Here is a 26,282-nt window from a genome sequence, read left to right as displayed (position 1 = left end):
ATAGACAAACCTGTATTGATTTGTTTACTTCAATTCTTGTGTTTCCTGCTCCAACCTATTCCCAGGGAGGGTGAGCTGCGGGAGACGGGTTTCTGAAATAGAATTTATATGAGATTTTGATAGTTGCCTTACACAAAATAAATGCCCATAATTTAACAACCCTCTCTTACATCACTGAGAACCATTTGTTAATAGAAAGGAGAGTTAATCTTATCCAAAACACAAGTCTCAGGACTCTGGTAACTTCTATCTTCCCTTCAACCTTCAGGCGCAGAGGTGGCAACAGCCGCTTGCTCCAGCTAGCCCTGACCTGCACTGCCGTCCCCTCACCTCACTCACACACGCCCCTTCACTAAACTCCAATTCTCTAGGTGAAGGTGTCCTTTGTCTCCTGCCAGGGCCCTGGTTGATACAGCTTTATTTTTAAAACTTGGCATCATGATTTTAGTGTTTACTGAAAAGAATGATCATCCAAGAACTAAGACCTTAGTGAAAAAGAATAGCAAAGAGAGATCTGCATAACCAGATAATGAAAATGTATCATAAAACTAAAACACCACATAAGGAAGGCACATGATGTGATGAGTACTGGGTGTTGTATGAGACTGATAAACTGTTCAACACTATATCTGAAACTAATGATGTGCTAGAAGTTGGCTAATTGAATTAAAAAAAAAAACTAAAGTACTATGGTCCTGCCATAGAAATAAAAAATAGATAGCTACAAGAAAATTAAAAGTATAAAACAAAAGGTTCAGGAATATATAGGAACAAGTTTTTATATCAGTGAGGAAAAGATGATTTGTTAATTAACTGTATGGAAATTATCTAATGAGGTAGAAAACTAATGTGGACACTTATTTTTGACCAAGTAGAACACAAATTCCATATATATTAAGGATCTAAGTAGAAAAAGTATTAGGGAAATGTGGAACAATATGTGTATGAAGCTAGAGTGGGGTATGCTGTCCTAAGGCAAAACAAAAACTCACCAAGACATTAAAAACTTGGGAGCCTGGGTGGCTCAGTGGGTTAGGCCGCTGCCTTCAGCTCAGGTCATGATCTCAGGGTCCTGGGATCGAGTCCCGCATCGGGTTCTCTGCTCAGCAGAGATCCTGCTTCCCTCTCTCTCTCTGCCTGCCTCTCCATCTACTTGTGATCTCTCTCTGTCAAATAAATAAATAAAATCTTAAAAAAAAAGACATTAAAAACTTAATTACTAGAACTCATACAGCAATTCAGTAATGTGGCAGGATACAAAATCAACATACGGAAATCAGTTGCTTACTTATACACTAACAACGAAAATATAGAAAGGGAAATTAGAGAATCGATTTCATTTACTTAGCACCAAGAACCATAAGGTACCTTGGAATAACCCTAAACAAAGAGGTAAAGGATTTGTACTTGAGGAACTATAGAACACTCATGAAAGAAATTGCAGACACAATAAGATGGAAGAGCATTCCATGCTCATGGATCAGAAGAATAAACATTGTTGAAATGTCTATACAGCCCAGAGCAATCTACACTTTCAATGCCATCCCGATCAAAATTCCACCAGCATTTTTCAAAGTGCTGGAACAAACAATCCTAAAATTTGTATGGAACCAGAAGAGACCCTGAATCGCTAAGGAAATGTTGAAAAAGAAACACAAAACTGGGGTCATCACGTTGCCTGATTTCAAGTTTACTTGATTACCACTCACCAAGACAGCATGGTACTGGCACAAAAACAGACACATAGACCAGTGGAACAGAGTAGAGAGCCCAGATATGGACCTGCAACTCTATGGTCAACTAATCTTCGACGAAGTAGGAAAAAACATACAGTGGAAAAAAGTCTCTTCAATAAATGGTGCTGGCAAAACTGGACAGCTATGTATAGAAGAATGACTCTCGACCATCCTCTTACACCGTACACAAAGATAAACTCAGAATAGATAAAAGACCTCAACGTGAAGCAGGAATCTATCAAAATCCTAGAGGAGAACATAGGCAGTAACCTCTTCGACATCAGCCACAGCAACTTCTTTCAAGAGGTCTCCAAAGGCAAAGGAAACAAAAGCAAAGATGAACTTTTGGGACTTCATCAAGATCAAAAGCTTCTGCACAGCAAAGAAAACAGTCAACAAAACAAAGAGGCAACCCACGGAATGGGAGAAGATATTTGCAAATGACAGTAAAGACAAAGGGCTGATATCTAAGATCTATAAAGAACTCCTCAAACTAGGGTGCCTGGGTGGCTCAGTTGGTTAAGCAACTGCCTTCAGCTCAGGTCATGATCCTGGAGTCCCAGGATCAAGTCCCACATCAGGCTCTTCTCCCGCTGACCTCTCTGCTCTCATGCTCACTCTCTCTCATTCTCTCCCTCTCAAATAAATAAAATCTTAAAAAAAAAAAAAAGAACTCCTCAAGTTCAACACACACAAAACAGATAGTCAGGTCAAAAAACAGGCAGAAGACATGAACAGAGTCTTCTCCAAAGACATACAAATGGCTAACACACACATGAGAAAACGTTCATCATCATTAGCCATCAGGGAGATTCAAATCAAAACCACAGTGAGATACCACCTTACACCAGTTAGAATGGCCAAAATCAACATGACAGTAAACAAGTGTTGGAGAGGATGTGGAGAAAGGGGAACCCTCTTACACTGTTGGTGGGAATGCAAGTTGGTGCAGCCACTTTGGAAAACAGTGTGGAGATTCCTTAAGAAATTAAAAACAGAGCTTCCCCATGACCCTGCAATTGCACTACTGGGTATTTACCCCCAAAATACAGATGTAGTGAAAAGAAGGTCCATCTGTACCCCAATGTTCATAGCAGCAATGGCCACAGTTGCCAAACTGTGGAAAGAACCAAGATGCCCTTCAACGGACGAATGGATAAGGAAGATGTGGTCCATGTATACAGTGGAGTATGATGCCTCCATCAAAAAGGATGAACACCCAACTTTTGTACCAACATGGATGGGACTGGAGGAGATTATGCTGAGTGAAATAAGTCAAGCAGAGAGACTCCATTATCATATGGTTTACTTGGGGAGCATAAGGAATAACACGGAGGACATTGGGAGTTGGAAAGAAGGGAGTTGGGGGAAATCGGAGGGGGAGACGAACCACGAGAGACTGTGGACTCTAAGAAACAAACTGAAGGTTTTGGAAGGGAGGAAGGTGGGGGGTTGGGTGAGCCTGGTGGTGGGTATTAAGGAAGGCACGTATTGCATGGAGCACTGGGTGTGGCGCATAAACAATGAATCTTGGAACACTGACCAAAAAAAATTAAATTAAAAAAACTTAATATACATAGAAACCAAAATTTGTTCAATATAAAGAGCTATAACAGAAGACAAAGAATGAGAAAAATATTTGCCGCACATGATAGATAAAATGCAACAACCACAGTATAGAATGTATTTCCAAAAATTGTTATAAAAGGACAGTAGAAAAAAGAAGTCAATGAAAGTTATCAATAGGGATTAGGGTAATATCCAAATAGCTAATAAATATATGAAATGCTGCTCAAGCTTAATGATAATTAGGTAAATGCAAATTAAGGTAAAATAAGACATCATTTTTTAACACAAGTGGCTAGCTAACACAAGTGGCTAGCTAAAATTATAGAAGATAGATAACAGCCAGTTCCTAGCGGAATGTTGGGGAAATGACACTCTCACTTATTAATGATGGAGTGTGAGTCATTCCATAGAATTTGAAAAGTGATTCAGAGAACTATTAAAATCTTAAACAGTAAACCAACAGTCTCACAGTGGGGAATGTATCCAAGAGAAAGAAAATTAGCATGTGAAGGTCTATGAACAAGAATGTCTACTACAGCATTGTCTGTTTTGGCAAAAACTGGGGAAACTTCTCAAATGACTCATCATTAACAGAACTGAGCAAACTGCAGTTTGTCACTATTATATTTTACAACCATTTAAATAGTTAGCTATAGCTCTACTGACCTACAAAAGGATTTTTCAACCTTGGTACTACTGACATTAGGGTAAGAGAATTCTTTGTTGAGATGGCGGGGGTGTGTCTGTGTGTGAAAGAGAGACTGCCCTGTGCTGGGTTAAACCACATCCCTGACATCGACACACAGAATGCCAGTGGCATGCTGCCTCCAGTAATGCATTCTGATCTACTACTCTGGGGCTGGGGTGGGGTGAACAAGCCCTCTCCCTGTTGAGAACCACCGACCAGAAGAGATGTCCTAAAATATTGTGGCATGAAACAAGTAAGCTGTAGAGTAATGTATTTATGGTTAAAAATTTTGTAAAAGTTGGGGCACCTGGGTGGCTCAGTAGGTAAAGCACCTGACTTGGTTTTGGCTCAGGTCATGATCTCATGGGCTGTGGGATCGAGCCCCATGTCAGACTCTGCGCTCAGCAGGGAGTCTGCCTGAGGTTCTCTCTCCCTCCGCCCCTCCCCCTGCTCCTGCTCACTCTCTCTCTCAAATAAATAAATGAAATCTTCTAAAAAAAATACATCTTAAAAAAATGTTTGTAAAAGTAAATGGTAATAATGAACGTCCCACATATGTATGTAAGGTTTGTGTTTGTTTGAATCAAGGCAAAAAACTAGTACAATATGGGCCAAGATGTAGGCATTCCACCATCTCAGGAGGGTGGAAACAGAGAGGCTAAGAAGAGAAATTAGCAGCTCCTTCTTTATGTTTATCTGCCTATTCCACCGGTTACAATATGAAAGTATTACAGTTGTGAATACTGGCAATTTAAGAAAGAAAGGTAATTTTGTAATTTAGCAAAAAAGAACCCAGGCCACCCATGTGTTATGCCAACTAAAAGAAACCACTTAAAGTTTCAAGGCTTCAAATTATTACATCCATAAAAATAGATAATAAAATCACTCAAGTAATTGCTAAGAGACTTTTATAAGAATAATACCATTTAATCCTCATGAGAACACTAGTAGTACATTAGACTCACAAGTTTCTCATAAGGTTCAATTGAAAAAAAAAAACTGGAAAAGTACTTCTGGTGAAAACCAACATAGATGCAAATGATATAATTTCTGTAACAGATTATGTACATGTATTTATTACTAAAGAAATGGCTTCCTATTTATAATCTATGCACTTAACTACCAAAGATGTGAATGTGTGTAAACTAGGCACTAGACAATTTCAATCTTCACTGTTAGACTGAATTCTTTTTTTTTAAATTTACTTATTTGACAGAGATCAGAAGCAGAGAGAGAGGGTGAGGCAGGCTCCCCACTGAGCAGAGAGCCTGATGGGGGCTCGATCCCAGGACCCTAAGATCATGACCCAAGCCGAAGGCAAGGGCTTTAACCCACTGAGCCACCCAAACGCCCCATTAGACTGCATTCTTAATAGTCACCATTACCATATGTTTCATTTATTCTATGTGGCAGGCACCGTTCTAAGTAGCTTATATGTATTAGCTCACTGAATCCCCAGTATGATTATGATTCCCATATAACAGACAAGCAAACTGAGGCATGGAGAGTTAAGCAAATTGCAAGATGATGCACAGCCAGGGAGTGGCAACTTTGGGCTGGCAGTCAGACCCAGGGGTCAGGCTATGTTGCCTCTCTATTCAAAAAGATTGGCGTGTAAGCTTAGACTTCACACATGACTACCCATCCTCTGCTCTGTCCCTCTACCTGGATTCACAGACCTCACTGAGGTCCTCTTCTGCATCCTCTTAAGCTAGAGAAAATGGAGTGGAGATGCTGTTGTCTTATTTCCAAGTCAATTCCAGATGCTGTTGCTCTCATCCAGAGAACTGCTTTCCCATCTCAGGCAGAAATGCTTTTCAATCATTTCCCCACCTTTTAAATGCCTAACAGTTTTTTCTTTCTAAAAGGAAGCCCACCTGTGACTGTTTCCCTACCTGTCTTCATTTCTTACTTTCCTATTATCATTTTGCTTCTAAATTATGATGATGATACCTATTAAAATTTCAAACACAAAGCCATGCAAAATACTAACCACTGTTCCAGTCTCTCAAAAGATAACAGCAGCAAAGCCTGTACTTTACAAACCTCTCATTAGACCAAGAAGGTTCTGGCTGCATTTTAGATTGTTAGATCTCTCCCAGAAGTTCCAAGTTGTGTTATCAGGTTAGCTAAGACAACTCCAAAGATGGTTTTAAGATATTTTTATCAGTCAGGGTTCTACAGAAAAACAGAACCAGAACAGATTGATATATAGATGATATAAGTATAGACCTGGAGAAGATATATAGTGTATATGAGATTCATTTCAAGGAATTGCCTTACTAGAGTGGGGTGCTGGCACGTCTGAAATCTGAAGCCAGTCACCAGGCTCAGGTAACCGGAGATGCAGTTCCTGAGGTGGAATTTTTTTCCTAGGAAGCTTCAGTTTTTGCTTTTAAAGCCTTCAACTGCTTAGATGAGGTCCATGTGCATTAAGGAGGACACTCTACTTTCTTTAAAGCCATATGATTAAAGCACATCTACTAGGGTATGATGGTAAATACAAGGGTTAGTAAACCATGCTGACATGACTAGAGCAGTCAGTCAGGAAGGAGGAAGCTTTGACAACACATTGCCACTTACCAATGACAACTGAGCCTACGACTTAGTTTTAATATTAACAATGGATCCATGACATTGATGACATGACCATCATTCTAGAACCAATGGAAAAATAACGAGAACCAGTGAGACGATGGTTGTTAGGCAGAAATAAAATACACTAGTATCAGTACCTTTCCTATATAACAGCAGTAGGAGATTAGTACGATGGAAAAATAAGTAAATTTGCAAGATAAACAAAAGTTGTAAAATATCTAGAAACAAAATTATCAACAATATTTTTGGAGTTATGTAAAAAACATTAATGAATTTGCTTAAATCTGAAAAATTAGATTGGTTCAGCTATCTGCCAATTTCTATGCCACGGTTGCATTTTTTATTCATCATAGCTTTATAATGGTTTATTATAGGATACTTTAAATATCCCTCTCATTTCTCTTCTCATATCTTGTATTTTTAAACATCCTCAGTCATTTAGTCTTACCAGTGAACTTTAAAATCACTTTGACAAATTTCCAGAGACATAATGGAATGTTAAATTGAAACTGCTGTAATAATGTAGATGTTTGAGAAAAGGTAACATCAATATAACATTGAGTTTTGCTATCCAGAATCACTTGTATATACCTTTTAAATATTAGGGCTGTGGCATAGGCAGGTGGGAGAAGATTACATACTTCTCCAGTTTGTAATCTTTCACAAGTTGGACTAAAAATACAATTTTGTTTATTAAGTAACTTGGGCCTCTTGGTGATTAAAACAAGAACCTTTCCAGGGGCGCCTGGGTGGCTCAGCTGGTTAAGTGTCTGCCTCTGGCTCAGGTCATGATCCCAGGGTCCTGGAATTGAGTCCCACATTAGGCTTCCTGCTCTGTGGGGAGACTGCTTCTCCCTCTCCTTCTGCCTGCCGCTCCTCCCACTTGTGCTCTCTCTGCCAAACAAATAAAATCTCTTTTTTTTTAAAAAAAGAACCTTTACAATCTCATTTTCTCTTTTGCACAGAGGAGAAAATAAAACAAGTTCTTAGAACTAGTACTAATAATTTCGACAATTATTAACATTTACTGACCATTTACTTACTTCTCAGGCAGTATGTTGACTAAATTTACATGGAGTGTTTCAATCTTTATAAAGATTTATACCATAAACTCCATCTTCACTTCTATCATATGGTTTCAGGATTCAATAAAGCAACACGTGGAAAACACTTTTAAAAGTGAAAATCAACATGCAAATATAACAAAATACATTTTCCAAACATTTGATTCCATCCCCAGTGAAACACATTTATAGGTATTTGCTTTCCTCCTTAGACTTTATACTGTTACCTGCTACTGATATAAATACTTTGAAATACACTTTCCTTCTAGCTGAATTAAAGCTTTACTATTCTTTTTTTAAGATTTTAGTTTTTTATTTATTCAGAGAGAGAGAGTGAGCAGGGGGGAGGAGCAGAAGGAAAGGGAAACAATCTCAAGCAGACTCTGCTGAGAGCCTAGAGATCAATCCCCTGACACTGCGATCATGAGCTAAAACCAAGAGTCCGACGCTCAATCAACTGAGCCATCCAGTGGCCCCAAAGCGCTCCTGTCAAATGGTTATTTTATATGAAAAGGCAGCAAATCCATCCAAAAAGTTTACCTGAGGGTGCGGACCTATTGCAATTTCAAAAGATAAAGATGGAAAAGGCAGAGGGAGCTAAGTTATTGTCTGATGTGCCCTGTGAGTGTGTAACGTTGCCGTGCAAGTTATAGAAGAGATTATGGCTGGTCGCCTGGGTGGCTCAGCTGGTTAAGCATCTGCCTTCGGTTCAGGTCAGGATCTCAGGGTCCTGGGATAGAGTCCCACAGCATGCTCCCCACTCAGCTGGGAGCCTGATTCTCCCTCTCCTTCTGCCCCTCCCCCACTGCTTATGCTCACTCTCTCTCAAATAAATACAATCTAAACAAAAGAAGATATTATGATTAATGAATTCTTTAAAAAAATCTAGTGAAAAATGGTGAAAGCGCCTATCTTAAGCAGACAAAACAATAAAATAGCAGCTCGTCTATACAGCCAAAATATTTTTTTTAAAAAGTAGATAAAAATAATTTACATAACACAAACTTGGTGAGTCACTGTTATACACTTATAACTAATGTGATATTGTGTCAATTATACTCATATTTCAAAAAAAGGAAACAAAATCCACTCACATAACATTAGTATGTCAACCATACTCGAAGGAAAAAAAAAGGAAAAAATCCATTCACAACACTGTGTGATCAACTATACTTGAGCTAAAACAAAATGAGGGATAGAGTCAGTCAGTAGAGCATGTGAGTCTTCATCTCAGGATCTTGAGTTTGAGCCCCATACTGGGGGTAGAGTTTAAGTTTAAAAAAAAAAAAAGAGGAGGGACATCTGGGTGGCTCAGTCAGTTAAGCATCAGCCTTCAGCTCAGGTCATGCTCCCAGGGTCCTGGGATAGAGTCCCAGGGCTCCCTGCTCAGTGGGGAGTCTGCTTCTCCATTTGACTGCTGCTCCCCCTGCTTGTGCTCTGACAAATAAATAAAATCTTTATTTTTTTAAAAAAGGAAAAAGTCCCTTCCCAGCTGAAGAAAAATTTTAAGTGAAATAACTAGGAAACAAATTAGCAAGAACTGGTCAGGATTCCTTAAAAAAAGAACTTCCAAACTATTCTGAACACAGAAAACAGCTGTATGTACTTACGATTCTAGAAGATTGAATACTGTAAAGCTAATTATATTAAATGTTTCAAGGTGATTTTACTTTTCTTAAATAAAAAAATGACATTCATTTGAGTAACAAGCAAAAATGATAAAGAAGTCCTTCAAAACTTGGAGGATTTGGTCTTCAAATTTTCTTCTAAAGCTCTAATACATAAAACAATCATGGTACCAAGAATTGGTCAGAGAACAGTTTAACAGAATCAACAGTCCAAATGCTGTGGGGAAACACTATAGTCACAGGGAATAATGTTAAAACCACATTTACTGTACACATGCAAATACTTCCCACATAGCTGATGAATTTTAAAATCTAAAACCTGAACCTGTAAGAACATCTACTTTGTATTGGGAGCAAAGAAAAGTATGATGCAGAGTATTTTAGAGAATACATCAAATATAATTACATTTTAATACTAAGTACCATATATTATTTTTCAAAGGATGTAACTCAGTTCCTCTACATGAAGAAACTGCTAAGAGTTTTTAAAAGCTAAGTTTCAGAAACAGCAAGAAAAAAAATTACAGGCTAGTATCTCTGAAGAACATAGATTCAAAAAATCCTCAGAATATTAGCAAACTGAATTCAATAGCATACCAAAAAGATTATGCACCATAGCTAATAGGAATTTTACATGGGATGCAAGATTGCTGTAACATATGCAAATCAACTAATGTGATACACCACACAACAGAATGAAAGCTAAGTATCACAAGATCATATCAAAAGATTCAGAAAAAGCCTTCGACAAAGTCCAACATCTGCTCATCATAAGAACTATAAACAAAGTATAAATGGAAATTTACTCAGCATGATAAAGGCCATTTATGAAGCCCACAGCTAACATCATAATCAATGGCGAAAAATTGAAAAGTTTCCCTCTAAAATCTAGTATGAGACATAGATGGCCACTATTGCCACTTATATTCAACATAGCCCTGGAGGTACTAGCAAGAGAAATGAGACAAGAAAAAGGAATAAAAGTTATCCATATTGGGAAGAAAGATGTAAAATGATTTGTTCGCAGATGACATGATTCTATAAGTAGAAATTCCTAAAGTCCCCACCCCCCCCCCCCCCGGCCACACACGGAGTTAGAATACACTAATTCAGTAAAGTCGCAAAATGCAAAATCAACATACAGATATCAGCAGCATTTCTTTACATCAACAAGGATCTATCAGAAAAAGAAATCAGAAGACCCTATCATTTGCAACAATATGAGTGAACGTGGAGGACACTGCGCTAAGTGAAATAAGCCGGACACATTATGGAAAAATCTTCAGTCTCATTTATACATGAAATCTAAAAATGTCATATACATGGAAGCAGAAAGTAGAATGGTAGTTAGCAGGGGTGTGGAAGTGAAGAAAATGGGGAAATGTTGGTCAAAACTACAAAATGGTGTTTATATTGGATGAATAAGTCTAGAGATCTTATGTACAACACGATGACTACAATTAATAGTAGTATATTGGATACAGGAAATTTGCTAAGAGTAGACTTCAGATGCTCTTACCAAAAAGCAATAAAAAGTTAACTATGTGAGGTCACTCATATGTTATCATCTTAAATGTAGTAATAATCTCATTATGTCTATCAGGTCACCAAGTCGTATGCCTTAAATATGTACAATTTTATTTCAAAAGTAAGGAAAAGCTTTCGGAGAAGAGAGCAGAGGAGGAGATTTGTCATGGTACAAAGTATTATTTTAATCAAACTATGAAAATTTAAACCACAAATGTGCCTCAAAAACGGCACTAGTCAAGAACCATAATTATCAACATGAATTTGTCAAAATACTGTGTAAAACGTACAAGTTATTCAGTTACATCCCATCCTATACTACTATGATGTTAACTAAAGGATAAAATATTAAAGCACTAACCAAGTTTTTGATACTGATAGTCTATTATCTGCACTGGCAAAAGGATGGTGAAGTATAACTATTTGTGTTGGGCAAAAGACAGCAGAAATGTAAACAGAATGATTCCATCTTTAAACAAATGAAAACCACCATCTCCATCATATGTGTTCATGGATCTATATACGTTTCACTGTGTACAGAAAAACGGTACATCAGGCATTCGTTAAAAATCAAAATAAGAATGAAACCAGAGAGGGAGATAAACCTTAAGAGACTCTTAATCACAGGAAACAAACTGAGGCTTGCTGGAGGGAAGTGGGGTGGATATGGATGGGGTAACTGGGTGATGGACATAGGGGAAGGTATGCGCTGTAATGAGCACTGGGTTTTATAAGACTGATAAATTGAAGACCAGTACCTCTGAAACCAATAATACATTATATGTTAATTAATTGAATTTAAATTTTAAAAAAATTAAAGACACACTCCCATCAGGAAAAAAATTACAATAATAAAGAATGAAGGGAAAATATAAACTTTCAAAACTCACCTTTGTATAATTTCCCAATTAAGCATGACAAAATACTGCTTTGTTATTTTAAAATATTTATGAAAGCAATGAAATTAAAACCTTAATTTGAGATGCTTACATTGTGTTTTTCTTGAAGAAATCCCTGAATATTCTCAACTCTGAAGTTCCCACACATATCATAAGGTGATCAGGGTTAAAATGAGCATAATAATAATATGTAATACAGTATATAATAATAAATATATACTGAGTTATTTATCAGGCATTTTGCTAAACAATTCCTGTGATTTATTTCAATGGGTTTCACTATATTCCTACCAAACAGATATCTATTTTTTCTCTCTCGAAAGATTTCCCTTGAGGACCAAGGAAAGCAGTGCAATAAAACGGTTTTTTGGAAAGTTTACTATAAGGCTCAAAAAAGACGTCATATTAATAGGAATTGATGTCTAAGAAATCATGATCATAGAGAAGATACCACCATCCTATTTTGAATGAAGAAGCCTACATCCAAAATTTTGAATCTGGGTAATTCTGCGCAGTAAGTAAGTTTACCTTTCTCATCTTCCAATCAAAAAAAAATAATCACTATTTTTACATCCAAAGGTCAGTACTGAATTTGAGTTTCATGCATTTCTGGTGAAGTTTATCCTTTTATATTTTCTCCTGGAGGGCCCAAGTCCCACACTTCAGGCAAATGTACTATGTCTAAAACGTGGCACGGCCAGGCAAGGCCAGGTGGGGACAGAGACCGAAAAGGGCAATTGTTCCATCTGACTCGCTCTAGTTGGTGGCGCGTGCTACTAATTACAATGGTGAAGCATTCTTAACTTCCGTTTTAATGGTGCATCAATGACAGTTAAGAGTATATACACAAAAGCACATGTATTAAGTATTAATATAAAGAGGGATAGTCAGAAAAAGTATGCAAGTCATTTCCCTGCTGTACTAGTAACTATCACCTGGAAGACAATCTACGGACAGCAAAGATAAGCATAACGTATCTAGAAACTATAGATATATAGAATATATCTATATATATAGAATAACTGATACAGAGTTCTTCTAGTTGTGTATGAAGTACTCTACAAAACTTTTCTAAATGTTACCAAAGGACTTAATATTGAAACCATAAATAACCTATCCTGGGTGACTGACTACGTAGAGGTCAGGCACTGACTACTTTTATGAGCATCATCCCATTTAACCCACCAGAAAACCCTTGGCTGTTTCAGGATATTCTTTCATCTGCACCCAGATCTGTTGTGGGGATCGAATGAGTCAATTATATACCCCAATTATCTTGGCCAGTCACAGTATGATAGCACTATAGGCATGTATACGGAAAAAGTCAATCTCATGTTAAAGGATATACATTTACTCACCATGTTAACTTCCTATTTGAATACTAATGGTCAATGTTAGGATGCAGGAGCTTTAAGTAAATTCCTTTTAGCCAAGATTAAGCTCCAACTTGAAAATTGTCATTTTTCCCCACCAGTTTGTTGTGACTTTCACTCTCATGTTGCTTCCAGGACAACTGCAGGAGAGCTGGTCACAAAAATCACTGCAGACCTGTTTTTTTTTTAGAGACCAGGTGGGAAAACGGATTCTGGAGTCCTGTTTCCACCATTATGCCAGTCAAGGTAGGAGCTTGCTACTTCAAGTGTGGTTCAAGGATTAGCATCACAGGCGATCCCTGAGAACATGTTCAAATTGAGTCTTGGGCTCATCAGAAAGAGATACTTAATGAAAATCTGCATTTTTGCCAAAATCCCCAGGCAATTCAGTCACATTTTAAGTTTGAGAATCACTGATGCAGATGATCTAAAGATAGACTGATCTTATAAACTTAGAAATATGGAGAAAATATAACAAAAATCTTTTTAAAAAGATTTTAATTATTTTAGGGGTGCCTGGGTGGCTCAGCTGTTAAGTGGCTACCTGTATATCCACGGTCCTGGGATTGAGCCCTGCATCGGGTTCCCTGCTCAGTGGGAAGCCTGCTTCTCCCTTTCTGACTCCCCCCGCTGTGTTCCCTCTCTCACTGTGTCTCTCTGTGTCAAATAAATAAATAAAATGTTTAAAAAATTTAAAAAAAGATTTTAATTATTTTAGAAAGCAATAGAGAGCATGAGAGGGGGTAGGGACAACAGGAGAGGTGGAGGGGGGGAGAGAGGGAGAATCTCAAGCAGACTCCTCACTGAGCATAGAGCCCAACATGGGGCTCAGTCTCATGAATCTGAGATCATGAACCTGAGCCGAAATAAAGAGTCGGACACTCAGCCACACAGGCACCCCCCAAAAAATCCTTTAGAATGTAGAGTTGAGTTCATAATAAAGTGGGGGTCCAAATCCATGAAGAGAAAATAACTGGAAGGGTAAATTAAGATGAAGACGCGAATGGTGGGAAGGCCCAGCCACGCTGGGTAATCTTAAAGCCTTGGGTTTTTACAACAGTGAGTAGGAGAGGAGTATGGCTGTGTACCTTGGCAAGGTAGGAAATTAGAATGGAACTCTCATAATAAAGGCAGCTAATGAGCATAAAGATTCATTCCTAATAGCACTCTTAGAAACTAGGGAGTAGAAGAAAACTCACTGAACAACAACTCACTGCAAAAAAAACAAAACCTTACAGCAAATATATTTTGATGGTAAGATATTCATTCATAGTATTAATAACAAGGAAATTATGAAGGAGTGTTCCATGTCATTATTAGTCAGAGAAATGCAAATCAAGACCCCAAGGGGTACCTTCTACCTCCATCTCAGTAGCAAAATTTTAAAGGACCGACGACACCTAGTGCTGGGCTGGAAGTCAATTCACAGCAACTCCTTCACTGCTGCTGGGAGTGTGACTTAGTGGAGGTAATCTGGGAAATGATTTAGCATTACCGCCTGAAGTTGAACATTTACTTAACCCAGAGCCCACCTATTTCCCTCCTAGGGAAGGCCCGAGAGAAACTTTTATTCATTAGAGCAGGCAACATCAGGCTGTTCACAGCAGCACTTCTCACAATAGCAAAAACCAAGTTCATCACCCAAAGCCTCAGTGAAATGAGTGGTAAAGAGACCCTGCAGAACGCTCCTTAGCTGTCAACTGTAATAAACCACACCGGCACACAAAAATGAGGATAAAACTTCTAACAAAACGAAAAAAAGGAGAGCCAAATAAGATGACACACAGCAAGAGACAAGGAGGCGAGGGAGTGCTGAAAAGAAATCAGAGTGATGATAACCCCCACTGGAGGGAGGCCAGGGCAGGAGCTCCTAGGGTGGGCACGGGGTTAGATGCAGGTTATTATCAATGCTGTGGCTCTGATTTTCAGTGACAGACTTGTGTTTCTACGTTATTACAACTAAGTAAATAAAAGCAGGGCAGGCGTGGATGAATACTGACAGCATGTCATGGAGAAAGAATTTAATTGTTTGCACCCAAGGTGCATTTGACACTATGACTCTTTACTTAAAATAATGAAGATTAACAACACTTAAATTCTTATTTAAAGGTCAATGGGTTAGCTCGTTTAATCCTTACAATAATGTCTCCCATGTACAACATTAATTCTCAAGTGTTCTCACACACACACAAAATGGTAACTATGTGAGGGAATGGACACGTCAATTTGCTAGACAGTGATATTCACCCCACAATATGTATGCCGCGATGGACTCCTTAAATAGACATAATTTTATTTGCCAAACATATCTTGGTAAAGCTGGAAGAAAGGAAGAAAGAATGGTCCAATGCAGAAATGTGAGAATACAGAATATATTCTTTAGAAAATGGACCAAAGGTATAAATTTTAAAATATCAATAGTCCTTACATTACAGAAAGAGGTAGAAAGCAGAAAAGAAACAAAAATGCAGCAGAAACACAAAATGCTGTTAGTACATATAAAGAAATTTTCAGAATCTACAATTAAAATACAAAACTTTATTATATAGTATAAAGGGTTTAAATTATAGACACATAGGTATGCTCTCAAATATGAAGTTGCTATTTTGGAGATACTAAATTCTCTCAATTTTATTTGCAATTTTGAGGTAATCAGATTAAAATTCCCACAGGAAATTTTTGATAACTTGACAAACAGATGTGAAAACTCAACCTGGAAAAACCGATTAGTGAAGGGCACCAGGGTGGCTTAGTGGCTTAAGCATCCAACTCTTGATTTCAGCTCAGGTCATGATCTCAAGGTCGTGGGATCGAGCCCCGTGCTGGGCTCACACTCAGTATGGTCTGCCACCCCCACCTCGTACACACGCAGAACTCTCCCCAAATTAATTAGGACCTTTAAATATATATATGTGTATATATGTGTGTGTGTACACACACACACACATATTAGTGAGAATTAGCAACTTAAGCAAGATCCTGAAGGCCAGCGTATTACTTTCCTAGGGCTACTATAACAAAGTACCACAAGCTTGCATGGCTTTAAACAACAGAAAGTTATTCTTTCATGGTTATGTACACTGGCTCTTTTGGGGAAAATAATTTTTTTTTAGGGAGATCTTACCACTTAATGAATCTCATTTGCGTTTGACTTGAATTTTTAAACCTAAAACCATAAGTATATGATGACCTACAGGAATGCCTATGAAAATATATCCAAGGAGAAAGCCAATTTCTAGGGAAATGTGTAGTACAGTATTACCACAGATATTATAAAATGATGCTGTGTAGTACAGTATTACCGCAGATTTTATAAAATGATGCTGATGCTGTAAAATGTATAAGAAACAAGAAAATATATAGAGTATCTATGTGTGTATGTTATTATCTATTTTTGTGCATAAAGGGAGATGGAGCACAAGTTTAACATAGATAATGAGAAAGGTATGGAATGGCTTGGGTTTTGGTATATTACTCATTTGCCAATTTATATCCGTAAGTTGTTTCCTTAGGTAAACTGACAAACGATGACTTTTAATATTAACAATATTGACAGAGCATTCATATTTTTTAAAATGAATGAAAACACAGCCACTCTCTTGGCTTTGTATGCTTAAACACATCATTTATCCTGAGCACACACTTCCTATCTAGAATGAAGAATGAAACAACTGCCTTTAATAACAATGGTAACTGCAATATTAAGAACGACTACAAAATCATTAACGTTCACTGGAAGTCTGCTCCCAGGTCAGGAAGTGTGGAAATGTCTTTTTATATACTATCTTATAACAGACCTATGAGTCAGATACCACCGTTAATTCTATGTCATAAGATTCATGTTAATTTTTTTAAAGATTTATTTATTTGAGAGAGAGAGAGGAGAGAGGAAGGGAGAGAGTGAGTGTGGAGAGGGGCAGAGGGAAAGGGAGAATCTCCAGGTTCCCTGCTGAGCATGAAGCACAAAGCAGGGCTGAGCTCACCACTCAAACCATGACCTGAACCAAAATCAGGAGTCAGATGGTTAACTGACTGAGCCACCCAGGCGCCCCCTAATGTTCAGTTTTAATCATGATTCAACATATGGAAAAACTTCACTAAGTTTAAAAGCTACTCAGAAGCATAAAAAATGATGTTATCTTGACCAACGATCCCATACATAAAGCATCTAAAAATGATCTCCTGTCTTATTTAGTATCTCCATGCCTACTCATCAGTATGTGAGTACCCTGTGCAATCTTTCTCACTAGCTAAGTTTGCTTCTATTGTTAAAAACCATTCCTCCTTTATTTTCACCCAGCAATTTAATGAACACCTCACTATGTGCCAAGAGTTACCACTGGCACACAGTAATTATCTGTAAACAAAATAGAAATGAATACCTCTCTATTGGACTTTTGGCTCTATGTTGTGTACGGGGAGGATACAATAAGGAAAAAAGAAAACAAAAGAACAATAAAATTAGGTTGGAACATATTAAATACGCCAAAAAGACTAAAGAGTAATTTAGAATAAAGACTGATGTGAGGATGGCAGGCAGGATGCTCTTCAAAAGCACCATCAGAATGGGGATATCTGAGGAACAATTTGAAGAGAAGGATGAAATTAACAACACAACACTGATTCCTAGAAGTTTGCTCTGAATATTAGCTACTTAGGAGGAAAATATCAAGTCTGACTATATTTGAAAAGGTACACAGATGAATGGGTTAGAGAAATATATTCTAAAAGATGATGTATGTATATATCTTAATTTTTATTTTCAAAAATATTTTTTTAAAGATTTTATTTATTTATTTGACAGAGAGAGATCACAAGTAGACAGAGAGGCAGGCAGAGAGAGGGAGGGAAGCAGGCTCCCTGCCGAGCAGAGAGCCCATGCGGGACTCGATCCCAGGACCCTGAGATCATGACCTGAGCCGAAGGCAGCGGCTTAACCCACTGAGCCACCCAGGCGCCCATCAAAAATATTTTTTAATAAAGACTTTATTTGACATGGAGAAGCAGACTCCCCACTGAGCAGGACCCTGAGATTATAACCTGAGCAGAACGCAAATGCTTAACTGGCTGAACCATCCAGGCACCCCCACCAAAATTTTTTAAGTAAGCCGTGTGCCCAACATGGGGCTTGAACTCATGACTCTGAGATCCAGAGTCATATGCTCTACTGACTAGGCTGGCGGGGACCCCTGTATATATTTTGAAGGCATTTAATACATTTTATATACACAGACCCCTCCCTTTTTTTGATTTACAGATACACATGGGGATCTGAAGAAATCTATGATCTGTCTATTCCAAAAATGTATGTATGATCACACACATCAATTTATTTTTTAGAGGGTTCATGAGCCTAATAAGGCACAGCCATTGACGTTCTGTTTGTGCATGATGTGTAAAATCTGTCCATCTAGACAATGGAAAATGATGCTTAATTTTCATTTTGCTATAAGCATGTGAGTATTTTTTATGTTTTAAATAACATGTGAAGGGGTGCCTGGGTGGCTCAGTGGGTTAAGCCTCTGCCTTCGGCTCAGGTCGTGGTCCCAGGGTCCCGGGATCGAGCCCCACATCGGGCTCTCTGCTCAGCGGGGAGCCTGCTTCCCCCTCTCTCTCTGCCTGCCTCTCTGCCTACTTGTGATCTCTCTCTCTGTTAAATAAATAAGTAAAATCTTTAAATAAATAAATAAATAAATGAATAAATAACATGTGAAAATTGAACCAACCAAGACTCTAAACAATGTTGAACATATCAATAAGCTGACCACTAAGAAACAAGAATCGCCACTTTCACTATATATCAACATTTCCTTTTTTTTTTTTAAAGACTTTATTTATTTGACAGAGAGAGATCACAAGTCGGCAGAGAGGCAGGCAGAGAGAGAGGGGGAAGCAGGCTCCCCGCTGAGCAGAGAGCCCGATGTGGGGCTCGATCCCAGGACCCTGAGATCATGACCTGAGCCGAAAGCAGAGGCTTTAACTCACTGAGCCAACCAGGAGCCCCTATACCAACATTATTTCTAATGATAACCTCATTCACAACTAATTCACAACAGCAAGGGATCACTCACCAATACACTTAGAAAGACTGATTCAGGCCTTATATAAAGAAAGTAACAAAACTTCTCTAAGTGATTTAAAAGGACAGCTTTGGAGGACATACCACCAACAGACACGAATGTAGAAAAACTATTAAATGGTTTCTCAAAAATACTCTCATGGCAAATAAATTAAAAAGCCAAATGTTATTAGAAATTTTAAAAGTGAGGTTAAATGTTAGCTTTAAGCCTTCAGTAGGTGAGCTTATATAAAGAAACCCTCAAAAAAGGGTAATGAGAAGTATTAAATGGGCCACTAATTAAAACAGTGTAGTATTGGAACATTACTGTAAAAAGATAACACTACAGCAAAATTGATTATCTAATGGTGCTGGTCCAATCTGGCATTTCTGCGTTGTGAAGCAGGCTGGGGAAATGAATGAAAAGTTTCAAAAATACAATGCAAATGTATACAATCAAAATGTATTCAAGATGTCCAATTGCTTTGTATAATGAGTATACCTCAATAAAATGGGGGAAAAAATTAAAAGAGCAATCTTTCCTTGGTTGCATTTAAATTGACAAAATATCTTTAAAAACATTAGCATCAGCCATTCACTTGTTTCGTGACTTTATGCAAGTCAGCTATCTTCGCTAAGACTCAAATTTCCCATTCCAAAGGAAAGGACAAGGACTACCAAAGTAATAATAAAATTAACATGGGGAGCAATCGTTATGAATTTAGGAACATTCACGGAATAATTACTCCAGTGTCGGTGGGAGAAAATGCCCTTATGGGAAGAAGTTCTTTTTACACTCGTAAACATTGGAAGCCATAATGGTATTATTCATTCCATGTTGCAGGACCGCCACTAAGATTAAGTGAAGCAAGATCTGAGAAAGTAATATGTATGTGAACTAAAAAGTGACTTAGAAAGTTCAGTAATTATTGTCTTAGTCACTTTTGATTCTGCCCTCCAAAAGGAACATAGAGCAGGTCTATTTAGAATCTACGTGCCTAGCTACCGGGATGGAAGCCCTGTAATTCTTATTCTTCGTTCCTTCCTTCATTCAGCGAAGATTTATTAACTGCCTTCTATGTGTGAGGCACTGTTGTTGATGTGTGGGATAAATCACTGAACAAAACGGAGATCTCCATAGTTGTGAAATGGCAGGAGAAAGACAAGGAAGCAAGGTGGCCAATTCATCTCCATTTGCTGTGACTTTCTCAGTATTAAAACTGAAACGTCACACATCCTGGGAACCTCCCCAAGTCCCAGGCGAACTGGGACAGTTGTGCACTCGAGAAGACAGAGTGAGCAAATGATAAACCATGCTAAAATGTGACAAGTGGCATGAAATCAAGAAAAATGTGGGGCAGGGTAAGGGGCGTGGGAGAGCCAAGGATAGGGACCAGGATGCTGAATTAAGAGGTCAGCACAGGCCTGTTTGAGGTGGTGACACTTGGGCAAAGATTTGCAGGAGTTGAAGGAGTCAACCCAGCCAATATGGATGCGGAGAATAAGAATTCAGGGAGAAGGAGCAGTAAGTGCAAAGGCCTGAGGTTGACTCTGCTGGGACAATCTGAGGAGAGTCCAGAGCAGCTAGAGATCTAAAGAACTCTCATGAGTTTGGTTTCAGACATCTGACTGCAAATCTGGAGAAGGTGGCCAAACTCTATCCACATAGAGCTCAAAGGAGGGGACAGACTCCACAGCCAAGTTCTGGAAGAGTGGGAGGAGCCTTAATGCAATTCAAGGCCATTTCGTGCCTTTGTTTTATGGCTGCCTGTTGAGACGATGGAAGAGGAACCACAAAACAAAGTTTTCAAAAGTTGGGGCACCTGGGTGGCGCAGTCAAGCACCCACCTCTCGATCTCAGCTCAGGTCCTGATCTCAGGGTCATGAATTCAAGTCAAGCGATGGGTTCCAGGCTGGGCATGGAGCCTACTTAAAGTTGGGGTGTCTGGGTGGCTAGGTTGGTTGAGTGTCCAATTCTTGGTTTTGGCTGGAGTTATGATTCAGGATCCTGAGATCAAGACCCGCCAGGCTCTGGGCTCAGCAGGAAGCCTGCTTGAGATTCCATCCCTCTCCATCTCCCCGTCCCCTCACATGCTCACTCTAAAATAAAAATTTAGGGGCATCTGGGTGGCTCAGTTGTTAAGCTTTTGCCTTCGGCTCAGGTCACGATCCTAGTGTCCTGGGACTGAGCCCTGCATTGGGATCCCTGCTCAGTGGGGATCCTGCTTCTCCTTCTCCCATTCCCTCTGCTTTTGTTCCCTCTTTCTCTGTGACTCTGTCAAGTGGATAAATAAAAATCTTTTTAAAAATTATAAAAAATAATTTAAAAATTTAGAAAGTTTTAAAAAGTTAAATGGCGGCATCTGGCTGGCTCAGTCAGTGGAACAGGTGACTTGTGATCTTAGGGAAATGGGAAGAGGGAGAGATCCTTAACAATGCTACTGCGGTATTTTTTAAAAAAGATGATGCTACAGAACAAATTATCTTATCGTAATGTGGAAGACAACTCCACACTACGGTTTAAATAGGTGTTCATTTAAGTATAAATGTGCTGTTAAATTTATGAATGAGTCAGTTAATGGGTTAAAAACTGGCTATGAATTGGAGAACTTTCAGGAAAACATTGATTTTTCAGATTTTTTTAATGAAAAAAAATTATTTTATATTTTCAGTGTCCCAAGATTCATTGTTTATGCACCACACCCAGTGCTCCATGCAACACGTGTCCTCCTCAATACCCACCACCAGGCTTCATTGTGTATCATTCCCCCATGTTATGCACGAGGTTGAAAAAATGTTAATTAACAGAAAACAAATTACATTTATTTTTTTAAGATTTTTTTAGTTATTTATTTGACAGGCAGAGAGCACAAGTAGGCAACGAGGCAGGGAGAGGGAGAAGCAGGATCCCCGCTGAGCAGAAAGCCTGATGTGGGGCTCGATCCCAGGACCCTGAGACCATGATCTGAGCTGAAAGCAGAGGCTTTAACCCACTGAGCCACCCAGGTGCCCCGAAAACAAATTACATTTAAAACATGAAAACATACTCAGGGTATTCCCTTGTTATGGGATGCATACATGAGTGATCTAACAGATGAAAGAGGCTCCTAGTTTTCCCATCTCGAGGAACAGTTTCTGCTTTTCTGACCTCTAACAATCGTGATTCACAACCTAATGTGTACTTACGTGGTAGCTGGAATGCATGTAGCATTGTGGCTCACCATATTAACTCATAACAAGATCCTTAGCTGTGGACACTTTTAATTCCATACCTCGGATTTCTCATGAGAATTCAACAAATCAGTGTACACTACTCTGAGAAACTCAAGAACAACAGTGAAATGAGGGACTATATTTCCACATTATTTCCAAACTTGATGAAAATTCTTTCAATGTTCCATTCGTAATTAGAAGCCAAATGCCTACCTGCCACCGTGTAAGTGCTTGGACAGCAATAGCCTGTATCCTTACATTTACACTCGCCGTTCCAACATCAGTTTGCTGCATGATACGTATGCTGTGCTCAAGCTTTGCTGGTTTAAAAAAAGGGGGAGAATGACATCAAAAATCTTGGGGTGTGTTTATATGTACGTATACACGCTATATATATTTAGAAAGGTTTTCGGAACAACAAACATCAACTTGATAGCTTTCAGGTACTGCAAAGATAATCAACTAGCACATACAATGGCAAAACACCCCACAGACCAAAGAAAGTAATAAAGTAAAATTACCAAGCAATAAAATGATCAAAAATAACTCAGGTCCCATATTATTTCAATTAAAACTTCATACCAAATATACATAGCAATATTCAGGTATGGAAAGTTAGGATGCTGCCAAAAATGTTCATCTTCCTGGAAATGTTTACAATTTTAGGTCAAGGATATAGGGGGAGGAAAAAAGTTCAACTCTCTTGGTATTTGGCAAAGTGTTATTCCAGGTTAAGAGCAAATACAAGTTGGTGAGATTAACCAGGCTGACCTCAAAACTTAAATAAAATTTAAAATTTCTATACCATCACAAAGTGGTAAGGCACTTTGTCATAATGGCAAAGATAATTTAAAAAGATGCATCGAAGGACCAAATTTTTAAGAAAAATTCTATTGGGAAAACTTTATATGGGAGGCTTTAACACAGTTAAATATCAGTTTGCAATATAGGAACAATGTGTGTCCTAAAAGAATAAAATGGGTGACATATTTGAGCAGAAAGACTATTTCCTGAAGAACAGATACACTGTAATTTTGTTTCCCTGAGGTGAGCAAAAATGAAATGCAAATTCACTATAGGTCTACACAAGAGTAAAGTAACGAAAACGCAAGGTTAATGAAGAGTGTGGGTGAGCTTGAACAAATGCAAGGCTGTGGACATGGCTCGGGATGGGCACTTATGAGTGAGGCTGCGTGTGAACCAAGGACAATGGTGACTGACATCATCGCTTTCCGTGTATCTATTTTCATTGACAATAATTATACTTTCCTTTTATCAAAAAACATTTAAATGAGTATATTCAAAAGTGTGAAAAAAAATACTTGAATAAGGCATTTTTTGGGTGACATTACCAAATGGCATTTAATCAAACCAGCTTTAAGTACACTTACTGAGATAGGAAGGAACAATACATATTAATAGTAATAATAATAGCAGCAGACCACAATTATATATTGCTTCTGGAAAGGTCAAACACTCTGCTCTGTGTATTTACATGTGTTTTCCAATTTCGTATTCACAAAAGTGATAGGAAATATTTACCACAGGTGTTACCACGTCAGAGAGGTCATGCACACAGAAAATGAGGAACCTGATGTGACAAATACTTACAATGAAAAATAACAAGACAAATTCAAAAGGTCATTAAAATAATGGCTTAAATTCTAAGAATGCGCATTAATGGATAACATGTTTGGCTCCTCCTTGGAACCCGAATGTTCACTGAGCAAGAATTGAACACTAGGTTTCACCCTAATAACTAAATATCTTTGCATATAACTGCACATTTTTTGAGCACAGTAATAATCCTTTAAAAAAGTCTATACTTTTCAACTGCAAGCACAAGAGTGAAAGACCTAACCCAATGTATACACCAACATGTTCATCTACGAGCCAGATCACAGACACAATATTTTTTTAAAGATTTTATTTATTTATTTGAGAGACAGACAGTGAGAGAGAGCATGAGCGAGGAGAAGGTCAGAGAGAGAAGCAGACTTCCCGTGGAGCTTGGAGCCTGATGCGGGACTCCATCCCGGGACTTCGGGATCACGACCTGAGCTGAAGGCAGTCCTCCAACCAACTGAGCCACCCAGGCGTCCCTTACAGACACAATATTGAACAAGACACTGCTGTTTGACTTCCACAATATGACAAACACACACACACACACACAAACACACACACAAACACACAAGGCACCTACAAGATAAATTGGGATTTGACATTTATAAATATCACAATGCATCAAATAGCTATTTTAATACTGTCTATTAAAAAACCTAGAGAAGGGGCGCCTGGGTGGCTCAGTGGGTTAAGCCGCTGCCTTCGGCTCAGGTCATGATCTCAGGGTCCTGGGATCGAGCGCCGCATCGGGATCTCTGCTCAGCAGGGAGCGTGCTTCCTCCTCTCTCTCTGCCTGCTTGTGATCTCTCTCTGTCAAATAAATAAATAAAATCTTTAAAAAAAAAACAAAAAACAAAAAAAAAAAACCCTAGAGAAATGGAGAAAATTAGGTTAATTTAATTCAACTCTAGGAATAATAAGTAAAGTTAATAAACATAATCCTGGAAAACTGAGAGCAATGCAGGAGTTTCAATTCTGGGATGGCAGCATGAGGAGCTTTGCAAGCTCGCTAGCCAGAGAAAGAGGCATCAGTGGCAAAAACTATTTTATATTTTTAAATATTTTTTCTAAAAATTTTACTTATCTGTCAGAGGGAGAGAGGGAGAGCACAAGCAGGGGCAGGCAGAGGGACAAACAGACTCCCTGCAGAGCAGGGAGCCCGATGTAGGGCTCGATCCCAGGACCCCAGGATCATGACCTGAGCCAAAGGCAGATGCTTATTCAACTGAGCCACCCAGGTATCCCAGCAAAAACAATTTTGAAGAACTGTCTCCGGAAACTGTCTTAACTGCATTCGTCAAATTAAGACACGTTTATTCAAGTTAAATGTACTAAACTGTAGGAATATGGCAAGAGTCAATGACGCGTGCGCAACATTGCACTTCCTCACTCGACCCCGTCTTGCGTTGATGGAGCCTCAGTTTTCACTGACTGTGACTACAACAGACTCTCTCCTCTCAGATGGCCAACAACTAGTAAGGTATTTAAATGAAAGGGCAGGTTTTCTGCGCGTGTCACTCCCATTCTAAGTTGAAGAGGTTCTGAGTCTTCACGAGTGCAGTCGCGGATCAGAGGCTCCGTTCCTACGACCATCCCACGCTCATATGATGTAGATTCCACTCTAGGTGCCCTTGTGTGAGAATTTTGGGGCTCTAAACTGCCCATTCCCTAGTTTGTTCCTTGGGGTGCATTCCAAATGGAAGGGGTGATCTAAACACCCTGCCCAGTATCCAGATTAGTAGCTCAGGCACCACGCAAAGAGAGAGAGAGGCAGTGTATAAGAACAGAGAAATCCAAAGCTCTTCCTAAAGGAACTGACTTTTAAAAAAAAAAAATGGGGGCTGCCTGGGTTGCTCAGTGGGTTAAGAGCCTCTGCCTTCAGCTCAGGTCATGATCTCAGGGTCCCGGAATCGAGTCCCGCATCGGGCTCTCTGCTAGGCAGGGAGCCTGCTTCCTCCTCTCTCTCTACTTGTGATCTCTCTCTGTCAAATAAATAAAATCTTTAAAAAAAAAAGATGTTAAAAAAATAGAGTGTGAGGAAATTAGAGACTAAAGGTGCTATTGAAAACAAATGAGATTCTGGTAATAAGAAAAAAGGAGGCAAAAAGTTGCTCTTAATTAAGAGCAACAAAATAAACCATAAACCAGCTACTTTAAGAAAGAGAATGAAGCCAAAGGGACAGGTAAGAAAAGCCCTCTTGGCATCAGAGCAAACCTCAAAAATAGGCCTCAAAAATTATCCCCGCCGGAATTTAACTGGGTCAGACTTTAGAGCATTTTATGCCCAGGAGCATTGTTAAAAA

The 26,282-nt window shown here is 38.7% G+C and overlaps 1 long non-coding RNA gene across 1 annotated transcript in view; it reads right to left on the bottom strand.

Moving 5' to 3' along the window:
• LOC125092384 (uncharacterized) overlaps nt 1-23,960 on the bottom strand; it is a 35,774-nt gene extending 11,814 nt beyond the window's left edge. Inside the window, exons 1-2 of the long non-coding RNA XR_007124890.1 lie at nt 23,896-23,960; nt 22,567-22,673 (exon numbers count right to left, since the gene is read on the bottom strand). This is a non-coding gene — a long non-coding RNA (uncharacterized LOC125092384). The remainder of the gene's footprint in view (nt 1-22,566; nt 22,674-23,895) is intronic.
• Nucleotides 23,961-26,282: the final 2,322 nt, after the last annotated feature.

The sequence above is a fragment of the Lutra lutra genome, chromosome X (genome assembly GCF_902655055.1).
Source record: "Lutra lutra chromosome X, mLutLut1.2, whole genome shotgun sequence".
Lineage (NCBI taxonomy): Eukaryota > Metazoa > Chordata > Mammalia > Carnivora > Mustelidae > Lutra > Lutra lutra.
This window is presented reverse-complemented; position numbering and strand designations above follow the sequence as displayed.